This window comes from Ascaphus truei, chromosome 3 (assembly GCF_040206685.1).
Source record: "Ascaphus truei isolate aAscTru1 chromosome 3, aAscTru1.hap1, whole genome shotgun sequence".
NCBI classification, from domain to species: Eukaryota; Metazoa; Chordata; class Amphibia; order Anura; family Ascaphidae; genus Ascaphus; species Ascaphus truei.
Window position 1 is genome coordinate 292,503,797 of NC_134485.1, and position 25,139 is coordinate 292,528,935.

A 25,139-nucleotide genomic window follows, 5' to 3' on the forward strand; every position below is an offset into this window, starting at 1 on the left:
TTAAAGTCACTGGCTTCATCCCCTCCCTCTTTATATAATGTCAATATCTCTGAAAAAGTCACTGAGGATTTGACCTGCTTAATATTTGTCCCTAAGTCCTTACATTGATCATGCAATATGCTAGCCTTTTTCATAGTCAGGGCAATAGCCCTTCAGTGGATCATGCCATCTTCCACTCGTTCCTGTCTTTCTGCCTTAACAGTTCCCAGAATGTGCCGTCTACCCTGTGGCGTGCAGCTCTGAATAGGCACACTTTTCTTCACTGCTTACTATCAAATCTCTACCTCTTACAAAGAAATCCCCAAAGTAGTTGCCTCCTTTTCCTGACTGTATGCTTTCCATTAACTCTAGAAACTCCCACCTCCTCTTCAACAGGTGCTTCTGTTGCACAACTCTGACTGGCTAGTGAAGTGTAAGAGTTATGCTGTGGTACAGATTGTGAGGTGTGCATGCAATCTACAACTCTCACTCTACAAGAGCACACCCATTTTAAGACTGCCCTTCTCCAGGGAGACTTCTTTGGCAGCAGTGCATCCTATTTTAATATACACACTGATTTACTCTTTCCTAAAATTCTACTGACAATCCCCAATTTCAAAGCTGACAGAGGAAATTGAAAAAAAAAGTTCAAGCTGAGTAACACATCAGGAGTATACAGTACTTTGCAACATAAATCGTACAACACATCAAAATATTGTGGGAAAAAGAGGGGATGCATTAGGAAAGGGAGATATGGTAAAATTAATAATAACCATGTGATGCCTTTCATTTTTTGGAGTGATGTGACGTCATCAAAAAGGGAGGGAAGCCAGCCAATCACTTAGCTGTGTTAATCCTAATGGGTCATTAGTGCCAAGCACTGTGCTGTGGATGGTCAATTCAAGGAATGCTGTGCACCAGTATATGCTCTGCAGCAGCTGATAGATTCAAGTGGTAGCATCGGAACAGTATATTGTCTTTTAAAATGAGATGTAAAACTGTTTTTGCTAAATGAAACTCTAAACCTTTATGGGTCATATTTGTAATATTGAAATGCTTGTATTAGTGTGGTAATGTATGTAATTATCTGGGGAATAGAGCCCTAATATTTTCAAATACTGTAGTAATCCCATGTATTTCCATGGAACTGAATTCTTCTCCAGCATGAATCCCTCTCAGCAAAGAGTTGCTCATTTATCTTTTTCATATATGTTTTACGTCTTGCAAATGTAAAACCTTTATTTACTGTCTTCACCCATAATGCTGTAAAACTATGTATTGGATTCTCATGAGGTTTCTTCATGTACCTCTGCAGGACAGGTCTATAAAGGCCATTCTCCCTCCACAGCAGAGGTAAATGCAAATTTTCACAGGTAGTGTTAGGACCTGCTTACTGGTCATGCCGTGAAGTGGCTGCAGGCTTATGATGGTTTGGCCAAAGGGTTAAACTAAATGACCCTACTCATGAGAATACTAACATTGAAGTATTTAACTATGCATTTTCTCCCATTGGATGTATCATTGGATATTTTTGTCTTTTGTTGTATACATTTGGCCACACTCAGTAGCTCTCCTTTTGAGATATATATATATATATATATATATATATATATATATATATATATATATATATATATATATATATGGCTTTGCATCTCATCCCAGCCTCTGTCTAAATGCTGTGTTTAAAACAGCATGCATTGGCTTGAGGATTTGCTTGTGTAATACGAGCTTGAGACAAAAGGTGGCACTGAGTGCTCATTTGCATGTCATTTCCCAGAGTCCCTTGCTGCAGTTGAAGTGCTGTATGCTGGGCGATAGTGGGGAAAGGCAGGGTTGCAGACCTGTCTACGACATGCAAATGAACATACAGTAATATTTACAGTTGATATATATATATATATATATATATATATATATATATATATATATATATATATGAAAAAACAAATAAAGCAGCGCCTAAGTGATGGTAATCAAATAAAATATAATATTAATACCGAGGATAAACCAACATATTATCAATGTGTAAGTGTCTAATATAATAATTTAGCTAAATGGTGCTAATAAAGCCCAAATGCAAACATGAAACTGTGAATAAAAAAGGGAAAGAAAAAAAAATATATATATATATATATATATATATATATATATGATGTGGTGGGTTCTGGAATTAGAGCATTCTGGGATTGTGTGTTTATAAACAAAATTATAAAGACTGTTAGAAGCAACATAAATATATATTGTATATTTTTTTAATTCCTCATACATAATAATACAGGTTGAACCTTGAGTATAGTATTTTATATCAAAGGAATGCATTATTGTAATAGAAAAATAGTAAAATAGTGTCTGTCATCAAGCACAGTACCATACTAATTTTTTGCGTTGTCTAGTTAACATGATAAATAGGCTGTTATACTGTGCAAGCACACTTTAATTACTTGAAGTGAAAACTGATGAAATGGAAATATTGCACTTGGTCAGAGCTATTAATGCTGAAGTGACCCATTTAATAATGACCCATGGTATCAAAGTATGGATTTAAATTGGTAATTAATAAATTCCATTTTTGAAAATGCTAACAGAAGAGACTAATAAAAATGCAAACTAGGTTTCAAATATCACAGACAGTTTATTGACATTTTAATATGTATTGCTAATGCTAAATACATTTGTAGGCATAGAATGATAAATGAGAGGTCATGACAATTACTATTCTTTTCTGAAGGCAGTTAGCATATCAGTGGTAAAGTTAGAAGATAGTGTAACTTACTTTCATAGTTCTAATCCTGTTTGTAATACAAAAACACAGCATGATTCCTTTTTGAAGCTACATTATACAAAATGAGTCCTTTATCTCACACTGCAGAGAACAAGGTTTCTGATTAAATAATAAGTAGGGCTCATCATGCTTCATTTGTTATGTCCAGGATATAAGAGAAATGTTCTGCTTCCCATGCAATCTGCAAGAAAAAGTGAATACTTTTATAGCCAAATAATGCATGGTTTCTTGTTCAATTATTTTTCTGTACAGACAAATACAATAGGCTTCTACTGAGATCACTTGCTATTTTTTCTTTATTAAAGTTCTGCAATTGCTGTGCAATTGAAGTCATAATAGAGCCATCAGACTCAAAGAGCTGTTGTAACATTGTGGTTGGTTAGCAATGACAATTGATTACATGGCGTATAAAACTTGTTTATAATTCTCTTTTCTCATACACTCTAATGGTAATCATTTGATTATAATTACCATATATACAAATTGGCACATTTCCCAGGTATCTCAGGTGTGTTCCTTTTTGTGCACAGGTGCCTCTCATACATATGTGGTACCACAACATTTGTAAGAAGGATGCATGTTCACAGCAACCCTTTGGACTCAGTAGTGAGTAGCCTGGTAAAAGTTTATTTAATAACAATTGAGTCTGGTACCATCTCAGCATGACCCTGTACATGTTATGCTTGATGGTTGTGCATATGGAGCTGCTAGCTACTGCGTCCAATATTTATTCCCAATCTTCCCCATCCAGCTCATCACCAAGGTCTGCCTCCCATTGCCTGATGAACGTAAATTTTTCTTGAGAGTCTACATTTGGCCAAGAAAAATAACCATAAAGTTGTGATGTGAGTATCTGCCATTCTATAGTCCCTAGACATAGCCTCACAAAATTAGACAACGGAGATTCAGGTTTTATTTCGGTTTAAAAAGCCCTGATTTGTATCAAATGGAAAAGTTTGCAGTTAGGCAGACACTTTTCTCAGGAAAAATAATAAAATTGACTGAGTTCAAGGTCTAAAAAAAAGATAAAGGCTGTGTGGTGCTCAAACCATAGACCCAACAACTTCAGATAATTCTTAATTGCCATACGTTGTATCCTAGAAGTATCCCATATTAATAATGGTGACCACCTATAAAATAACACACCTCATTCCACTAGTTATCAATAAACTGGAAGAGTATCACCTCTGAATCGGTAAATACTCACACTAGCTAGTGTCCAGCCAAAACATTGAATAGGAACATACTGTATGGTGCAATATTGAGTGAAATAACTCACTTGTTCTTAAAGGTGGTCCTCCAGGGATTGAACCTTCATAGGTGTGTGCATCCGGTACTCCACAGCAATAGACAGGTTTCCACGAAGGAGAGTTGGAGCACTACTACACAAAAATAAATTGCTAGAGAGTGTGTCCCAAAAATAGTAAAGGTTTAATGGGTCAGAGCATGGTTGCAAAGAAAAAATGAGCCCTCAGGCCCCCACCGACATGTTTCGAGCTTCCGCTCTTTCTCGAGGTGTACAAAGATCTGATAAACCCCTCTTACCTAATATAGTGTCTTTTTGTGTAGTAGTGCTCCAACTCTCCTTCGTGGAAACCTGAGTTCAAGGTCTCATAATGTTTGCTTTTTCCTAATTTAGAAACGTGTGCTTCGATATAAGCCTTGTTCAAATTCTAGATTGTCTAATAGTGGGGTCATTATGGAATTTCAGTCATATATTTATATTTGAAAAAGTGGAGATACTGGGGCGCTACCTGAATGTGCAATACAATGAGGTGAAAAATACACAATAATATAGTACTTAGGTGAACGGCAGTGAGTGGCCGAAAGTATTGGAAAATATACTGGCCCAAACTGTCGCTTTGCTCAGCTGAACAAGGACTTCCCTGGATCCTCACATAGTACTGTAGATGTACACAAGATAACAGTGAGCGCACATGAAAGAAATGATATTAATGAGAAAGTGTATTAGATGTCTGCTAATGGTACATCATAAAACAAGTTAGGATGATGGGATGGAGTAATGGAAATGTTCATAAAAACAAACACTCACACGGCCAAATGTTGCAGAGTATGGATATGTCTGATATTGTCACTGCTGTACTCACGATTCCCAATCGTCAGGTCTTCCTTCTATAGGTAAGTATGGATGTCCTTGTAGACAGTGTGTATATATATATATATATATATATATATATATATATATATATATATATATATACATATATATATACATATATATATATATATACATATATACACACACACACACACACACATATATATATATATTTATATAGTGATGAAACGCGTAGGGCATTTCCCAAAGAGGCGAGTTTGTGGCTGACATTACTGCACGAATGGAGAGAGTACCTTGGAGCTGTTGCTATTTTGCTTTGGACTGCTGTCACTTCCGGTTATCCAGTTGCCTGCTGGTGAGCAGTGAGAGCTGTGGAGGTGTATCTGGAGGGAGTCTCTGACCGTGTTGCTGATTATTACAGCATCTGGCTGCGGTGGCTCCAGTGCACCTTGCTGAACCAACGGATACACCAGAGGTGGCACCAACGGGACAGGCTGATACATTCTCTTCACAGCTTCAAGGCGATTGAGTATATCTCATAAATGCTATTATTTTTATTCTGTTTGTGAGTGCGCTTTTTATATTTTACAATCCCATAAATACTGTTTTATACTTTATCACACTAGGAGTGCGCCTGTTTTTTCTTCTTGTTTTCTGCAGATATCCTTGGGATTTGGTGATCCTTATATACGGGCAGCAAAACTCGAGTGGACTAAGTACATTTTTTGAAATTTCAACTGATATCTGGTTTTTATTTTATTTTTTATGTTTCATATTTTTTATTTTTGCTATAGATTTCAGTTGTTTTTATCACAAATTCGCCCTTTTGGGGATTCTTTGGTCAATACAATTTACACAGCTGATTTATCCTTATCAAGTTTCCTAAGGCGCTACTCCAATTTGTTTTTGTTTTATATATATATATATATATATATATATATATATATATATATATATATATACAGCTCAACCCCCTTATAACGCTGTGCTTGGGGCCAAAGTATCACATCGCGCTATAAGCGGATTGCATTAGAAATAATGTACAATTGCATGCATTGTGCAATAAAGTATTTAAGACACCAATACCGTGTTTTAAAGTATTCATAAGTATGAAAATTGGGAGCCACACTTGCATCGCGTTGTAACGGATTGCGCTAAAACGGGGTTGAGCTGTATATATATATATATATATACATATATATATATATATATATATATACAGTGTTCGACAAACCTATACATTTGCTCGCCCCGGGCGAGTGGATTTAACCCCCGGGCGAGTAAATATTGGCCCAAGCAGCACACGTTTGGTACTAGGTGGCAAGTAGATTTTTTTGTGTGGCAAGTAGATTTTTTTGTGATTTGTCAACCACTGTATATAGAATAAGTGCAGAATAAATTAGTTCTTCAGTATTAGGTGATACCTTTTGTATTGGACTAACAATTTATGTCATAGGACAAGCTTTCGAGAGTTCTCCTCTCTTCTTCAGGTCAAGTAATACTGATATAAACAGGAATCTAAGTCTAAAACAGTGACTAACACGTCTATTTTCTGCTATATATATATATATATATATATATATATATATATAATAAAAACATCACTTGTGAGCACATTCACATGTCTTAGACAGTTCTGCAACCCTGCCTTTTACTATTATCACTTAGCATACAGTGCGTCCACTGCAGCAGTGCATTTTGGGAAATGACATGCAAATGGCCACACTGTGTCATCTTTTGCTTGAAATCCATTTCACTCTTATAAGCTAATGATCGCTGCTTTTAAGCTCAGCATGGAATTCAGATGCATATACTGTACACACACACACACATATATATATATGGGGAAAAAAGAAGAGAGAGCGCACGCCCCATAGTGTAAAAAAGTACATTTAATTGGATAAAGAGGAGGGGGGGAAGGAAAATCACTCACAAGGGTAAGTAATATAAAAGCAATTTGTGATAAATACCACCGCCCAGGTCAGTCTGCATCCAGAATCCACAGTTCAGCTTTCACTTGATGCTGCAGAGATGGTAGCTGGTGCACAGATCTACAGGCTCCTTGAAACAGTCAAAGCCAATTGCTGGATTTCCAGAGAATCTCTCCTATGGTGGCTGGCCGTAATTCTAATCTGCGGTCGATGCGGCTCCGTCGTGCGCATGCGTGATGACGTAATGTTGCAGTGACGCTCCCTGACGCGTTTTGTCACATACAAGCGACTTTCTCAAAGGGAAGATGAATAAGTGTGTATAGGCTGTGTATTTAAGACCTCCAGGTTGCCGAGGCAACCAGTTTCAGCCTTATTATTGGTTAAAATACGTGAGTGATTACCCAATGGGCTTAAAACAAACAATGCATAATAATATTGGAAAGGTATTCAACTGAAAAGATGTAAATACATGAGAATGTTTGGAATGACATGAAATAAATGGTAAAGGATAAAAACTGCATAACTAAAACGGAAAATGCAATTTTAAACCAAAACTGACTAAATGAATCAATAGAAGAAAAAATTAAACTGATGAACATATTACAGTATGTTAAAACATCTATACCAATTACAATATATTACAACCATATACAAGAATATATAAAGGGTTTATGAATATACTATATGAATGATAAATGAAAAACAATTGTAAATATATGGAAGTAATATAAATAATGTGAATAAAGAAATGAAATAAACATATTTGTATATAATGATAAATAAAAGAACACTAGACAAAAAAATAAATACTGCATGTAGATGTAACACTTTTCAGTGCCCAAATGCAAAAAGAAAAAATATATATACAGTATGTAAATGAATATAAAATATTAATAAAAAATGAATATAAACATATATAATTAAAATGCATTGTATAGGATGTTAGGGATACTGATGTCCCCAAAAAAGAAACATCTGAAATGTTAATACCAATGCACAAAAAAAATATGTACATACATACATACATACATACATACATACATAAATACATACATAAATGCATACATACATATCTACTGTTTGTCTTTCCATTGGAGTGCAAGTGTGTACATGTGAAGTTTTACAATAACATAAAGAATGTTTTCCCCAAAATAACCCCATATTAATTTTTACTGTGCTTTGCAACTTCTATATTTACACATATTGGCATTACATTGGTTCTGTACCATACCCCCTCATGTCTCCCGAATCTGTATTGTCAATTATCATGACAAATATATTTATACAATCTGTAGGTTGTATTAATTATTACAATACCCAATATTTGTAGCTAGTATTTGTTCATACTTGTGCCCTCCATCCTTTTTATATGCTATCTCCCTTACTTACACTGTATGGAATATAATGTTACTTTATTTGTTCAGTAACAGATGTATGAAACAGACTTAGGGAACATTTTGACATCCATTACTGGACTTGTTTGTCCGCTAAAAATTGGATGACCATGTTCTCCCTGTTACTATATGTATGAAAGGACATAGGGGGCTATGCACTAAGCTCAATGGGTTTGCGTTCTGATGTTCCAAAAATGCACGTCTGTTAAAAAGTGAGGCCGGGGACGCAATTCACTAAGGCCTTGAGCCCATTTTTTAACGTACCTGCTCAAAATAGCTCAAAACACCCACAGCGTATGTGTTGCTTTTTTTCCTCCTGCTAGCGTTCTTTAATCTTTAAGTACGCTAGCTGATAGAAAAAAAAGCCTCATGTAACATTTGCATGGAGATTCTGAATCTCCATGCAAGACTGTTACAGGCGATCGTACACTAAATAAATACATTTTAATAATAGTGTACATGAGCATGGGTTCTCAGGACCTGAACTGCTTTGGTTTCAGGTCTGAGGACCCCCTACTTCAGGAGATACAGACCCCGTTATGTATCTCCTCACAGACCTTCAGGTGCCCAGCACCATGTTTCACACAGGGTCTGGAGGCCTGTTGGTGGTTCCCGCCAGGCGCCATGGTCCACCAGGATGTCTCCGCAGGTCACCATGGGCCACAATGGGGTCTCCACGGTAGGCCCATGGATGTCTGGTGGGCCCTGGGTCAGACCCACAGGTGTCTGAGTGGGCTCGGTTGGTTTCCATGGGGGTCTGGGGACCCACGGGTGGTCCCTACGGGTCCGTGGTGCCCCCACAGATGTGGGGCCACCGGTTCTTCCCCGCAGGTGTCCCCCGTGGACCCGGCAGCCTGGTACCCTTGAGAAGCCATAGGATACCTCAGGTGGTCTCCAGAGGTCTCTTGCAGACCAAAAGGAACCATCCCTGTATGTAAAAAAAATACATCAAATCAATTCATTAAATACATCAATCCCCTCCCCCCCAACACATACAGTACAATAATGTGCAAAATAACTATTATCCAGATAGGGATAATAGATTATTTGCCAATTATGAAACACATAAAACATGCATAAATCAAAACATGAATTTTTAATCTTAAAATCACCACATTGCATGTTACAATAAATCCAGCAGCAATTGTAAATATAAACCAACAAACCAGCAGCTACACAAATGTATATGAAATGTCACACAATTGCATTGAATGTGTATATGATGCAATTAATCTGTGCATCATGTAACACTAACACTATGCAAAATATATGTAACAATAAAATACACTATGAACAATGTCCCCTAACCACCAATGCCATCCTGAAAATCAAATAGAAACTAAGCAACATCAATATATTTACCATTAATACATTAATCCATTTCCTAAACCAATTACAATACAATACAAATCAATTATACAATTCCCTATTCAATTCCTAAAGCCAAACCATTGCCAAAAGAATTTTAATTGAAAGTAACCACCATCATTTTAATCTAACTACCAGAAAGAAGCCATTAAAAATTACCTGTAACTAAATACAAATTACATTATTCCCACCAATGTCTAAATAAAGCTGAAAAATACATTACACATACATGAAAAGAACATAAACATTAGCAAACCAATCAATTATTATCCCTGTATGTCTATCCATATAGATAGATATACATAACATACAATGGCAATAATAGAGCATAAAAAACAATGCATTTACATCCAGAAATCACAAAAAATATACCCATTCAGTGTCCGTGAATGTATGTATATACATAGGGACATAGATACATTCAAGGAACATAAAATGGTACGGAAAAAATAAAAGACATGAATCAAAAATCAAAAAAACCTGTAAAAGTAAAAAGAATACACTTTTCTTTTGTTTACTTACCATTAGATGCCCACTCACCGAAATCCAGTCGACCCGGAAGCACTGGAACCAATTCACAGGTAACCATAAAAAAATAAACCCTTACAATCCATAATGGTGTCTTCTTTCTTCTATTTGTAATCCTTCCCGTCAGTCTTGGGGTCTTCTTTTCTTCTTTGGGGTCTTCTCCGTCTTCTTCTGTCTTCTCCCATCTTCTTCTGCCACGCCCTTATTTTATTCTTAGGAGGGGAGGTGTTCCCTCCTCGGCGTCTGGCTACAAAATGTGGCGACATAGGCTTTTATAGGCCTATGACGTCACATTTTGGTCAAATGTTTCCCACGGTCCTGATTGGGCCGTGAAAAACATGTGAAATGTAAAACAAAATGATGACATCATTTAAAGGCAATGACGCAGCCAATCAGAATTGCTGAGTTTCAATTGCCTTACAGGGGCAATAATAGAGCATAAAAAACAATGCATTTATATCCAAAAATCACATACAATACACCCATTCAGTGTCCGTGAATGTAGGTATATCCATAGGTACATAGATACATTCACGGACATTAAATGGGACTGAAAAAATATAAGACATGAATCAAAAATCAAAAAACAAAAATCAAAAAAACCTGTAAAAGTAAAAATAATACACTTTTCTTTTGTTTACTTACCATTAGATGCCCACTCACCTAAATCCAGGTGACCCGGTAGCACTGGAACCAATCAACAGGTAAACATGCAAGCAGGTAAACCAGTGGTTAACCCACGCAGGGCTCCATGGTGTTTCCCGGTATGTGGATAGATTTCTGCAACCAATTGTGCATATTCTGCCCTCATTCATACAGGATACCACAGCCCTATTGATCGCTTTGCAGAATATTGTATGGAAAGATGGATACAGATGGGTCACCATGGATGTCACATCCTTTTACACAATTAAAGAACACAACCATGGCCTTCAAGCCATTTATTATTTTCTTCAGTTATCTTCACTTTCCACAGCACAGATCACTTTCATTAATGATTCCATTTTGTTTTTATTAACACACAATTATTTTCTTTTTGACTCACATTTCTTTCTTCAAAAAGACGGCACGGCTATGGGGACCTCTTTTGCACCCTCATATGCCAATCTCTTTATGGGCTTATGGGAATCTGTTCACATTTATGGTAGCAACATTATTTTTCGTTCTAAAATAATTTTTTACAAACGATACATCGACGATTTGATTTTTATTTGGGATGGTGGTTTGGATATTTTACACACTTTTATTCACACTCTTAATACTAATGACATTAATCTCAAATTTACCTATCAAACTGATTCACATAGAATACATTTTCTTGATGTGATACTCCATGGTGACCCCAACACAACGATTCAAACTGATATTTTTACTAAACCTCATTCCAGGAACTCATACTTACATGCAAAGAGTAGCCACCCCAAATCCCTGATCCGTGGGATCCCCAAGGGACAGTTTTTAAGGTATAAAAGACTATGCTCAAATCAAGATACATTCTTGCAGCATTCTGAAACATTGAGTAAAAAGTTTTTAACAAGAGGTTATTCTAAACATGATATACATGACGCCTTTTTGAATGCAGAATCTGTGGACCAGACGGACTTGGTTAAATATAATAAACAACAAAAGAAGAATAAATTCCCTGATAGTCCTTTATTCATCACTAAATATAGCAAACAGGCATCACAAATACGAAAAATTGTCTCCAAACATTGGAGCATTCTCCAATTGGACTCTGACTTGAAATTCATTACAGAATCCGGTCCTAGATTTCCATTTAGAAAGGCGAATACCCATGCTACTTCTATTTCTAGAAGTTTATTCCAGTCACGACAACAGTCACGTATAGGACATATACCCAAAGGATTTCACAAATGCAGTTTCTGCAGGACCTGCAAATATGCGTTACCAACCAAACATGTACATAAACTTTATCAATGTACCAAATACAGAATTAGTACTTTCATTAATTGCCACACGAGCTATGTGGTATATGTTATTGTTTGTGGATGCAATCGCAAATATGTGGGGAGGACTATCAGGCCACTACATGTTAGAATCTCTGAACACACCAGACTAATTAATAAACAGGACACATTCCATCCAGTGTCTAAACACTTCACTGAGTGTCCGTTAGGTGGGCTTAAAAACTTCAGATTCTTTGGTATTAAACATGTTGCTCCCCAAATCAGGGGTGGTAATAGGCTCAACTATCTTAATAGAATAGAGATGCAATGGATTTTTTCCCTTAATACCTTGAAACCACATGGTTTGAATATTGAATGGTAATTACAACATTTTCTTCACGATTGATTCATCATCTGTTTATTATTAATTTCTTCTCTATTCCCCTCCCACTACCCCATCTCTCCCCCCCTCCCCCTTCCTTCCCCCCCTCCCCCCTCACCCCTCCTTTCCCTTCTTTCCCTTCCCCTCCTTCTCCTTCCTTCCCCCCCCTTCCTTCCCTCCTCTCATTACCAGTCATTAATTATGTATACTTGTTTAGTATTTCACATAGCAATGTCTTTATTCATGTTCCCATTGACAGTTCAGTTTCCCAGCCATTCATTTGGGTATAGTGCTATATATTTTCTCATTTTTCATTTTTAATAGTAGTGTATTTGCTGAGATTGATGTTTTTAACTTTTTTAATTTGTTTACCAGGAACCTATGTAACACTTTATTGTATTTACATATATTGTACAATTACTTTATATATTTCTGGTCCCAATTTTAATGCATTTCAATTGTGTTTTTGATATTGGCATGTCCTACCCCACACATGTGGCTCATCGGCTGATTAGCTGCACCACAGATGTTTGGGTTTGAACGACCTTTATATATGTGGTTCAGTGTGACTGACGGATCATTCTTTGACAAAGGCCTCATGGGCTGAAACGCATCAGAAGTAGATCCGTCAGCACTACACTCGTTCAATAAAGTTTTACCAGACACCAGTTCAGCCTCCCTCCGCTTCTTCATGACGACGGCTGTGCATCATTTCCTGCCTCTTGTGGGAGGAGTTCCTGTCCAATCCACAGGTAACCATAAAATAATAAACCCTTACAATCCATTAAGGTGTCTTTTTTCTTCTATTTGTAATCCTTCCCGTCAGTCTTGGGGTCTTCTTTTCTTCTTTGGGGTCTTTTCCGTCTTCTTCTGTCTTCTTCCAACTTCTTCTGCCACGCCCTTCTTTTCTTCTTAGGGGGGGAGGTGTTCCCTCCTCGGCATCTAGCTTCAAAATGAGGCGACATAGGCTTTTATAGGCCTATGACGTCACATTTTGGTCAAATGTTTCCCACGGTCCTGATTGGGCCGTGAAAAACATGTGATTTGTAAAAAAAAATTAAAAAATGATGACGTCATTTAAAGGCAATGACGCCAGCCAATCAGAATGACTGAGTTTCAATTGCCTTTAAGATGACGTCATCCGAACAAAGATGGCCAGCAACACATGGTACGGTAGCCAGTCAGAGCGTGGGAATTCCATCCCAATTCTGATTGGCTGAAGCAAAGCCTCTGTCACATGGTCTACTTGATCAGCTCAACCCTCGGAGTTCGTCCCACGATCCTCAGGAGGTATATAGGAAAAGAGAGAGGGGAGCGCAGACAGGGGACAAGGGTAAATAATACCGTATAGTGAACGAAGTCACTCTGGAGATGAGGGAGGGGAGTGGGGAAAGTATCAATACACAAGGGGAGACAACTCACAACCCCTGTCTGCGCTCCCCTCTCTCTTTTCCTGTATTATGAGTAATAAGACTATAGAATTCATTAGACTCTTTGTATATGTGAGAGTTTAACTATGATCAGCAGCAGCTGTGCCTGCTCCATATCAATAATGTTTGTATTTTTAACACATGACCTACCTAAAAATACTATAGTAATACTACTACATGCTATGTTGATTAACACACATTCCCAGCTAACTCAAACTCCCACACCCACCACATCATGAATATATATTTATGTCAACAAGAGAACTAATGAGCATGGCAATTGTATATAACAAGAGACAGGGGTGCCCAATGCTACATCCCATTGACAAAATATATATGGTAAAAAGTATAAAGTGAAATACTTCAATAATAATAATATACTTTTTACCATATACTGCTCGCCAGTGTATGTTTTGTCAATGGGATGTAGCATTGGGCACCCCTGTCTCTTGTTATATACTACATGCTATGTAAATGCAGATACACGTAAAGTAAACCCGCACAGCTAGTGTTAACCACAGTGAGGTGCTGACTGGATGGAGACGTGATTGTATCATATGAAAGAAAAAAGAACCCAGTCTTCCAGCACTCGATCACAACAAATGTATAATTGTAAATTTAAAATACTTTATTAATAACCATGAATAAAAAATAGGGTGTTAAAACAAGATTAAATGGTATAATTCAACAGCACGTGACTGTATCATTGATAACCCACCTATGGCTAGGTGGGTAGATGTTGAATAATCAGATCCCTAATACATACTCGGGATCAGTCGCTATAGGTTATAGCTACCTAAAGGTATAGGGAAGGAGCCTATGAGAGCCCACTTGAAGGACAGTCTCAATGTGAGTGTATCAGGGCGTATAATACGCACTAAATTGATACACTAAGGGTATATACATAAGCACACTGTGGCATAATGTGCGATAGGTAAGACCTGTGTGGTATCTGCCACTGATTGAGGTTGCACTGGTGGCTACATAAACTCACCTGCGCTGTCAAGGCCAGGTCTATAGTGGAGACCTGTATAGCCCACACTATTAGAGATAAGTGCAGACTAGTAGGCAGATACTAAGGTAAGATATAGGATTGTTGGCATAACTGAGGCATAGGACAGAATCACCAAAACACCTGTACTGCAAACGATGTTTAATGTGGAAACACCTTATATAACAGTGTTGCCAGATACCACTGATACCATTACTGACAGAAGCAAGGGTGTGCCTAAGTTGGTATTCACCACTTCTAGAACACTTCTGTATTAACACTGTTATATACCACACAGGTCTTACCTATCGCACATTATGCCACAGTGTGCTTATGTATATACCCTTAGTGTATCAATTTAGTGCGTATTATATGCCCTGATACACTCACATTGAGACTGTCCTTCAAGTGGGCTCTCATAGGCTCCTTCCCTATACCTTTAGGTAGCTATAACCTATAGCGACTGATCCCGAGTATGTATTAGGGATCTGATTATTCAACATCTACCCACCTAGCCATATCCTGTTAAGTTCCTGGCAGTAGCAGGTTAATCTATGGGCCAGTGACCCCCCTTCTGCTATTCTAGAAAGTGAATGAAGAGAGGTGGTGACTCATGGCCTGTGTACAGCCTCTTAGAGGTGAGCATAGTCCATGAGCCCGTCCCTTCCAGAGCTTTCCTAGGAGGAGCATCAAAGTTAGAAGAGTCTGCCTCTTCTCCTCGTGGAGAGAGGAAGGGCTGTATGTCTCTCCAATCGTGAGTATGAGCTTGCCCACTCTAGGTCCAGGAGGCCTAGAGAACACCCAGACCAAGGACCCACACTACCAGGGTAGCACCATCTGAAGTCCTGGGACTTCAGAGAGACAATGCTGCTAGAAAGAACTGCTGCAAGAATACTATACAATAAATCCTGTTCAACTATACCTCTGCCTGGTGTCAGTCTCTGGGCAGGAGGGGTGAGGAGTGCAGTGATGGGGGCTTACACCCACACATCCTCAGTTCCATCACAGCTGGAGGTGCTGAAACACCAAGAGAGAAGAACAAAGAAATCCAGCTCAGCCTGTCCTGTCTCATTACTACCAAGCAGACAACTCAATACTCCTGCAGCCTACATGTATAGCACCACACACCTGGTAATTCACCTATCTCCCGAGCACTTGTCCCTATGTGAGATTGGGTGGGAGGGGGCTGAAACCGTGTTACAAGTATATATGTGCTTAAAGTACCAATATCAACATGATGTTAAAGAAGTGAGAAGATATGTCTATATATATTATATAATTTAATTTTCATATGAATCACTAAGGTGATCAATATGTATTTTACAAGATTATGTATCTAACATAATTTTAAATCAATTCATTGAATTAATCAAAAAATGCAATGATAACAATATATATTCCATAACTAAAAAAAATAGTGAACAGTCCGGAAAACACCAACAATACTATTGATATATATATATATATACATTCATATATCCTTTCTTAAAAAAACTTTGAATGAGTTGGAATGTCGAATCATCCATAGTACAGAATCATTACTATGAATGCAAGAGTGGACCCAAATCCCAATCCGAGTTTAACCCGTGTGGTATTCTCATCTTTAAAGTAAAAATCCAAAATAATTCACATCTATCCAATAATTTGGTTCTATTAACTCCTCTAGTGGGATTGGGGACATGTTCAATGCCCATATATGTGAACGTGTCTATACACCCATGTTTACAGTTAGCAAAAGGGGATGAGACTGGATGACTCAGGTCATTGCTTCTTATAAGGCGCAAGTGCTCCATAATACGAACCTTTAAGGCTTGAGTGGTTCGTCACACATATTGCTTACCACATCCGCAGTTCAATAATTAAACTACAAATGTGGTATTACAATTGATGAAGGATTTAATCTGAAATTCAGATCCCGTGACCATGGAGACAAAGAATGTGTTAGGTGTCATATGCTTACAGGATATGCAGTTGATACACTTAAAACTGCCTTTTTGTAAATTACCACCTTTGTTTTGATATGTTTGAAACAAACTTGTAGAAACATATTTCTCAATAGTTTTTGCTTTTTTTTAAATGAAGCGTGGACCATTCTTGTATACATTATTTAATTGAGGGTTGGCTGAGAGAACACTGCAATGTTTTCTAACAATATTCTTTATTTGGTCAGCTTGTGTATTGTACTAAGTAATAAACATTGGGATTTCTGTGTTGGAATCTTTTTGTGACTGATTTTTCCATATTAAGGCTCCACTCATATTATCTACTTCTTCAAAGAATCTCCTGAGATCAAGAGATGAATATCCCCTGGCTTCAAATCTGGTCAAGAGTTAGTTTGCTTGTATGAGAAAATCCTCATTAGTTGAACATATTTACTTCAACCGGATTAATTGTCTCTTAGGTATTCCCTTTAGTAGGAATTTGGGATGGCAGCTGTCTGCCCTTAAAAAAGTATTTTGAGTGTTACTTTTTCAATAAACATCAGTATTGATATTCATATTCCTATCTGTACAGTAGATAGAAATAAGTCTAAATAGTGTATGTGATGAAAATCATAATGTAGTGTAAAGTGAACATTAAGATCATTGTGATTAACATAATTAATAAATAATAAAAGTGTGTGAACATCACCATCCCAAATAAAAATAAGGTAATCTATATATATTTTCTAAAATGTGATAAATTGTAGGAAGGGGTTTCCATCTCCACGTGTTTGGAGATAAAAAACCCCATCAAACAAAAATAATTGTGAGTTAACAGAAAGTGTATGGAATTTAAAATAAAAGTGCTCTATGCGAGTGATAAATCTGAGTGCTCCAAATAAAATCTGACAGCTACCATCCTATGATTATGTGCAATAATTGTATATAAATACGTTACATCTAGTGTTACCCAGATGTAACCTCTTTGCCAGTTGATAAACTGCAATTGTAACAAGAGATCCCCACTATCCTTGATATGAGAGGGCAATTACTGAACCAGTCCTTGTAAATAATGATACACATATCTCGATATACCATCTCCCAAAGATCCAATGCTAGAGACAATCGGACTCCCAGGAGGAGAGACCAATGTCTTATGGATATTTGGAAGATGGTGAAAGATCGGGATCGTGGGATTAGCCTCAAAGAGAAAATCCATATCCTTGTTATCTAAACTTCCAAGATGGATCCCTCCTCAAGGAGACTTATTATCTCCCTGAGGAAGGTGCAGTGGGGTCACCTCGTAGTACAGAATAGGATGAAGTGTCATTAATTTGGTGAAGTGCCTCAATTCTATAATCTATTCTATTCTGGACCACGATGGCACCTCCCTTGTCCGCCCCCTTTATAGAAAGTTTGTAACGCTTTTTTTTCTGCCATAGTGATGTTCCCAAATTTGAATTGCAATGGTGAAGTATGAAAGGTGTAACCCTGTGTAAGTAAAGATAAATCCCTTTCTACAAGTTTTTCAAATGTCATTAAGCAGTATCTTTTCATATGCATACTGTAGGATAAAAGATTGATTTTTTTCTTTAAGCCCGAGCTTTGTCTGCCCAAAAATTAATCTACATCTACATTATCCCCCTCTCTGTTTTCATCAATGAGGGTATTTATATCCTGTAACAAGCATTGTTCCTTGAAGGTAAAGGAGACATTGACGTTGGTCACTATAGAATTTGTAGGATAAGGATGATCAACATCATTATCATTAATGGTCATACTAGATTTTGAGCTATTTGAGATATCATCATTATTGACTGAACTTTGAGCAATGTCAGTGGAATCCCTATCTCCAAAGAAATGTTTGAGCATTAACTTACCACATATTTATGAAAATTCACGACTGTATCAAACAATTTTTATTTACAGTTGGGTGCGAACTTCAACCCTTTATTTAATACTGAAAGTTCGGCTTGAGTAAGGAGAGTCCCAGAGAGATTGATAATTCCTGTATCCCGTATCAGAAGTTATTTTTCATCTTTTGGGGATTTCTTTTGTTTTTTCTTACCTCTTCTTGTTCGCTTGAACTCTCCCGGTTTTTTTGAAGAGCCGAAGTAGCCGAAGTAGGTGGTTTTGGTCTCATATTCTTTGCCTCTATGCCCATCACCATGGTATCCATCACGTTGTTCACTTTGAGAGTCTCGATCCTGAGTTCCTGTATAATGAGTGGATGTGGCTTGGGAGAAAGGATCATAATCAGAGAGATCAGACCCCCCACTTGCTGTGTGAGAAAATGAAATATTTTTCTATAATATAAACTTTTGTTGTTGTCTATGTTGTGTGGATTTATGTGGGGATGATGATTTAAATCTTTTAAATGGCGTTTTTTTTGCCAGACATGCACTTGATTGTGAATATAATCTTGCTTATCTCTCTCGAATTTTACTTACTTTTTTAGCATGATCTCTTTCTCCATGGAGTCGATTTTTTTAGATAAGATCTGATCCAACTCATTAAAAACTTCCATGGTCTTATACGGATATAATTCTGTTTGTAATGTTTTTATATCTTTATCCAGACCCAGTTTCTCTTTGGACTTCAACTGTATTATTAAGTCCATTAACTTAAAGGAACCACAGTCAAGAGTCCCTTTCCATTTCGTTTCAAAGTCCAGATCAATGAACCGAAACATAGGGGACTTTTTAATCCATAACCCTCTGGGTATTCGTTTTGCTTTAACATAATATTGTAACGTAATTATGTCCCACCAGGTACGTATGTTAATTGACAGATACAGCCGCGGCCGCCTTTTTTTTTTAACACTTCTCGGTTATTTTTTGGTGAATTTTTCCGAATGCCACGCGCTTCGCCACGTTCATGCAGCGTTCATGCGACAGTCATGCCGCATTCATGCCGCGTCACCCGCAATTTGTCTGTTTAATGATAATGGTTCGGATTTAATTGGTTGCAATTCTTCGCGTATCCGCCATGTGGCAGATATTCATGAATTGTAATGAATTCTAATGTGTACACTACATGTGCTTCAGTAATGTGTCGACTTGCAGGTGTTTAAAAAATAGCACAGTGGTCTATTGTGAATTGACCTTTGTACTGAAGAAGTTACAATACTGTATCAATTTAGGCTTTTCATATTAAAAACTCAATGCACAGTGTCTGGTGTTCTATTCTATTGTTCAGAGAGTTCCGTGATGAGTGCACCACTGCAGTCCGTGTTAAAAAAACCGATATAACTTACGCTTATTTAATATGGGCTGCAATTAATGCAGCAGATGATAAGATGGCCACATCTGTCAAATATTGGTCAAACGTAACAATATTTTATCGAAAATTATGACTTTTACAAATTTTCACCAGATGCTCGTGTGTGGAAGCGTGCAATAAGGAAAAAGTTATGTATCGATTCGTGTTTTTTTCGTATTGCTCCTGCACCCGGAATTACAGGAGGAGGGTATTGGAAAGGTCATGGTAAAACCAACTAAGAATCGACAGTCCCAGGCAAGCAATGCGCCAGCGCCAGCGCCAGCACAAGTTTCCAATAACGGTCTGACCGTCAGTGAAAATCTGCTGACCGGCAACTCTTGCTATCTGTCCCTGCCTGGATACCTGCAGCCTGAGCAGGATTTCACGTACAGATACCAGCAAGCTTGCATGTACCAAAACAATTTCCAGCTTCATCAGCTGTCAACTACAGGTGTAGCAGGCCCGCTGTCACCTGTCAACTACCTGTATAATCAAGACTACGGGACTGGCAGTGGCTCGGCGCAACCCAAATGGCAACGTCTATGGTGGGTACAGCTGCCGTATTTAATTCTTTTTTTATCATATTAATATCAATGCACAGTAAAGCGATTCTCCTGTAATCAATTGCTTTGCTTATGGTTATTTTGTTTTTTTGTCACAATTCGCGAACATATAGTCCAGCAATATCATTGGCTGAGCAGCTTCTACAGTAGATACTGAATAATTGGTGGACAGCTAGGTGCATGCACATTGGAAGCTTGTTGAAACGCATATGCGTCTAATCACATCTACTGTAGGCACATGTGTGTATGTGAACAAGAGACGCCGCCCGAGAAAATTATTGTTGGGACTGACCGGTGGGACTGCGGGAACTTCTTTAGGGGACATACTAATTTGAACCAACCATTACAGTAATACTTTTATTTTTCTTCCTCAGAAAAGAAACTTTGTCATCAGGCTAAGAACGGCAAATGGAGGGATTTTGATGGATAATACCGCTTTTTGTAACAATGCTTGCACACTGCTGAATCTGAATCAGTTCCATTTTTATTGATTAGGATAGAATAACTGTGAGCTTTATAGAAAACCTTAAACAGTATGCTGTTTTTTTCATAAAGTGTACAATACTTTTTTACATACTGTACTGTATAATAAACCCCAAAAATAAAAAGTGTGCATTTATTCTGTACATCTATTACAGTATGTGTGTTCTAATAATAATACTAATACTAATAATGCGTTTTAATACTGTTTTGATGTAATGCGCATGCATACAGTATACAGTACAGTACTGTACAGTATGCCTCATGGAACCTTGTTGAAACACAAAATTCTTGTGTTTACTACAGTAACTACTGTACAGTAATCCTGCACACACTTCGACAGTACCAGTTAAACACCCCCACCCCCCCAAGGAGACACAAGGAAACAATTTAAAACAATCAACATTTTTTTTAATTGGTGGGTGGAGTAAGTCAAAAATCATTTATGTGGGTGGGATTCTGGGAGCGGGTGTGCTTCTGGGAGTGGGTGTGCTTCTGAGAGCGGGTGTGCTTGTGGCGGAGGGCAAGGGTAGGTTGTCTGGGAAGATGCGTTCCTCCTGTCTTGGTCGCCTTGTCTGTGTTGTCTCCTAGTGTGGTCTTGACGGGGTTGTCATGTCATCCTCATCAACGGCATACATGAACACATTCTTCTGATGGAGGGGGTGCGCTTGGTGATGGAAGTTTGAAGGTCCCATTCATCCCATCCATGCCACCTTCCTGCTCCTGCATCAGAGATACAGGGACATGAACTCCAAACAAATGATGTATCCCTGCTATGTCAGTCTCTATCTTCTCCATGCGCTTATCCATCTTCTCCATCCGTTGATCCATCTTCTCCATCCATTGATCCATATTTAGCATGGTCTCTAAAAGAAGATATATCTTTACCAGCATAGAGTTCCCAGGGATATCGACACTTAACCCATTCAGCATGCGGTCTAACGAGCTGGATCCTGTGCATGGGGTGCTGTGGACATCTGGGTGGATGGGTGCTGAAGAGGATGAGAGGGGGGTTCCCGGGAGAGAAGCGGCAGCATCGGCAAAGAGTGATGGAGGAGGTGACCTGCGGATTTCCGGGAGAGAAGCGGCAGCGTCGTCAAAGAGTGATGGAGATGGTGACCTGTGGATTTCCGGGAGAGAAGCGGCAGCATCGTTGAAGAGTGATTGAGAAGATGACCTGTGGGTTTCCGGGAGAGCAGCGGCAGCGTCGTCGAGGAGTGATGGAAGGGTGACCTGTGGGTTCTGTTGGTTCAATGGGTTGGCTTCCATTTGTTTTGCTTTATGTCTACATCAGCGAATTTCTTCTTGACATAAGGCTTCTTAAAAGCCTTAGCCTTTGGAGTCGTCAGAAGGTTTTCTTTATTAGCCTTAGCCTTTCGCTTTGGCCTTGGCTTAGAAACGGCTTCCGCCTTTCGCTTTTTCGGCACGACAGGCACGGCAAAAGAATAGGCTCTTGCGTCCATAGAATCGGGGTTTATCTATGGAAACAGATGGCACAATGCAGTATCTGGACAAGGGCACGCTCAGATATAGATCATCGAGTGGGAGGCTATGCAATGTGTGTCACCTTGTATGCATGGTGACGAGGTGCAGGTATTAAAAGTGGGCGTACTCTAATGTGACTCATTAAAGTATAAATACACCATCCATTTTGTGGATTCACTGCACATTGAATACACATCGACTAAACATCGAATATACATTCTTGTGCTTGTATTTCTTTCTACATGCAGCAATGCCTGTTAAAAAGATTTCTAAGGATCTCAGCATGAGAATAAAGGAGATGTACACGAGAGGACAACAAATTGCAGATATTCAATGCTGGTTAAGTATTCCTGGCCTCGTTGTACTAGCAGCCACCGTGAGCTATCATGCCCATGGTAAGACCAAAAAAGTCAAGAGCACAGCAACGGTAACTACCGCGTAAGTACTGTAAAATATTTTGAATAATGTACTGTATGTTTTCTGTACCGTGCAGTACTGCAATAGTACTTTTATTGGTTAGATGGCTTATTGTTTTTAACAGAATCATTTTCCTAGCCATTATTAGATAAACTGAACTGTACAATTTGTTATTGTGTTGCACATCCTTCCTCAATTATCATAATTGCATTCCTACATTCTTATAATCAATTCTATTTGAAAGTGAGTTGCACCTCTTTCCTTAATTATCACTCACTTCATTATTACTCATTATGACACACGCACTCACAACCCCCCATTACAGTACACAGTTTACTCCCATTATGACACACACACACATTAAGTACCGTTAATATTATATCTGTTATATATACTGTATGTTATGTACATATCTGTTATACTGTATAAACAGCTAAACCCTGTTATAGCGCAGTCCTCGGGTTCCACCAGAGACCACCACGTTAGTAACGGGGTCGCGAAAAAACAAAATGGCCGCCGCAAAAAACAAAAAAAATGGCCGCCGTGATCTGGGACTCCACGCTGCCAAAGGGGGAGAGCTGAGATAACTCTCCCAGAGCCCAGCGTCGCAATGGCAGGCCCCCGGACCCACCCCCCCCACTCCCAGCAGCACTTACCCTTACCCAGCATCTGCAGCAGTTGATCTGTGCAGAGAAGCTGCGAGGGGGAGGAGAGCTCACGGGATGTCAGCTGTTTCTGAGTTCCTGGCCAGGGATCAGCTCCCTTCAATCCTCCCCCACAGCAACAGAGATGCAGGCAGGGAGAGGGGGGGCTCTCCCTGAGCCCAGCGTCGCAGTGTGCTGTGAGAGTGTGCTGAGTGTGCTGTGAGAGTGTGCTGTGAGAGTGTGCTGTGAGAGTGTGCTGTGAGAGTGTGCTGTGAGAGTGTGCTGTGAGAGTGTGCTGTGAGAGTGTGCTGTGAGCAGTGTGCAGTGAGAGTGTGTGCAGTGTGCAGTGAGAGTGTGTGCTGTGAGCAGTGTGCAGTGAGTGCTGGGAGTGTGTGCAGTGAACAGTGTGTACAGTGAGAGTGTGTGCAGTGAGAGTGTGTGCTGGGAGTGTGTGCAGTGTGCAGTGAGAGTGTGTGCAGTGTGGCAGTGTGCAGTGTGCAGTGTGCAGTGTGCAGTGTGCAAAAAAATGTAAAAAAAAATGTAAAAAAAAAATATTTTGAATTTTTTTTCATTTTTATTTTTTAAACGGGAGCCACGTGAAAACTGCGTTATAAGTGGATTCACATTATAATGGGTCGCGCTACAACGGGGTTTAGCTATATATATATATTGTTATTATTGTAATTATATATCTATTATTATTGCTGTATATTTATATACCCTATTTCCTCGATTCTAAGATGCCATCGATCCTAAGTCGCACCCTTGATTTAATAAAAAAATTGGGGGGAAAAAAACATTATATTAATGTGCAGAATTTTTTTCTTGGGGGAGAGAGAGAGAGAGGGGGGAGAGAGAGGGGAGAGAGAGGGGGAAGGGGGGGAGAGAATTGAGAGAAGGTGGAAGGAGAGGAGAGAGGGGGGGAGAAGAAGAGAGGGGGGTGGGGGGAGAAGGAGAGGGGGCGGAGGGGGGGGGAAGGAGAGAGGGGGGGAGAAGGGGGGAGGGAGGGGATAGAGGAGAGAAGGGGGGAGGGAGGAGAGAGAGTGGAATGGGGGAGAGAGAAAAGGAGAGTGTGGAGAGAGAAAAGGAGAGGGATAGGAGGGAAAGTGGAGAGGGATAGGAAGGAAGGGAGAGAGGGATAGGAGGGAAGGGGGAGAGGGATAGGAGGGAAGAGGGGAGATGGATAGGAGGGAAGGGGGGGTGGGAAGGGGGGAGAGGAGGGAAGGGGGGAGAGGAGGGAAGGGGGGAGAGGAGGGGGGGGAGAGGAGGGAAGGGGGGAGAGGAGGGAAGGGGGGAGGAAGAAAGGGGGGAGAGGAGGGAAGGGGGGACAGAGATAGGAGGGAAGGGGGAGAGAGATAGGAGGGAAGGGGGGGAGAGAGATAGGAGGGAAAGGGGGAGAGAGATAGGAAGGAAGGGGGGGAGAGAGATAGGAGGGAAGTTGGGGAGAGAGATAGGAGGGAAGTTGGGGAGAGAGATAGAAGGGAAAGGGGGAGAGAGTTTGGAAGGATGGGGAGAGGGAGAGAATGGTAGGACACACAGAGACAGACACACACACACACACACACACACACACACACACACACACACACACA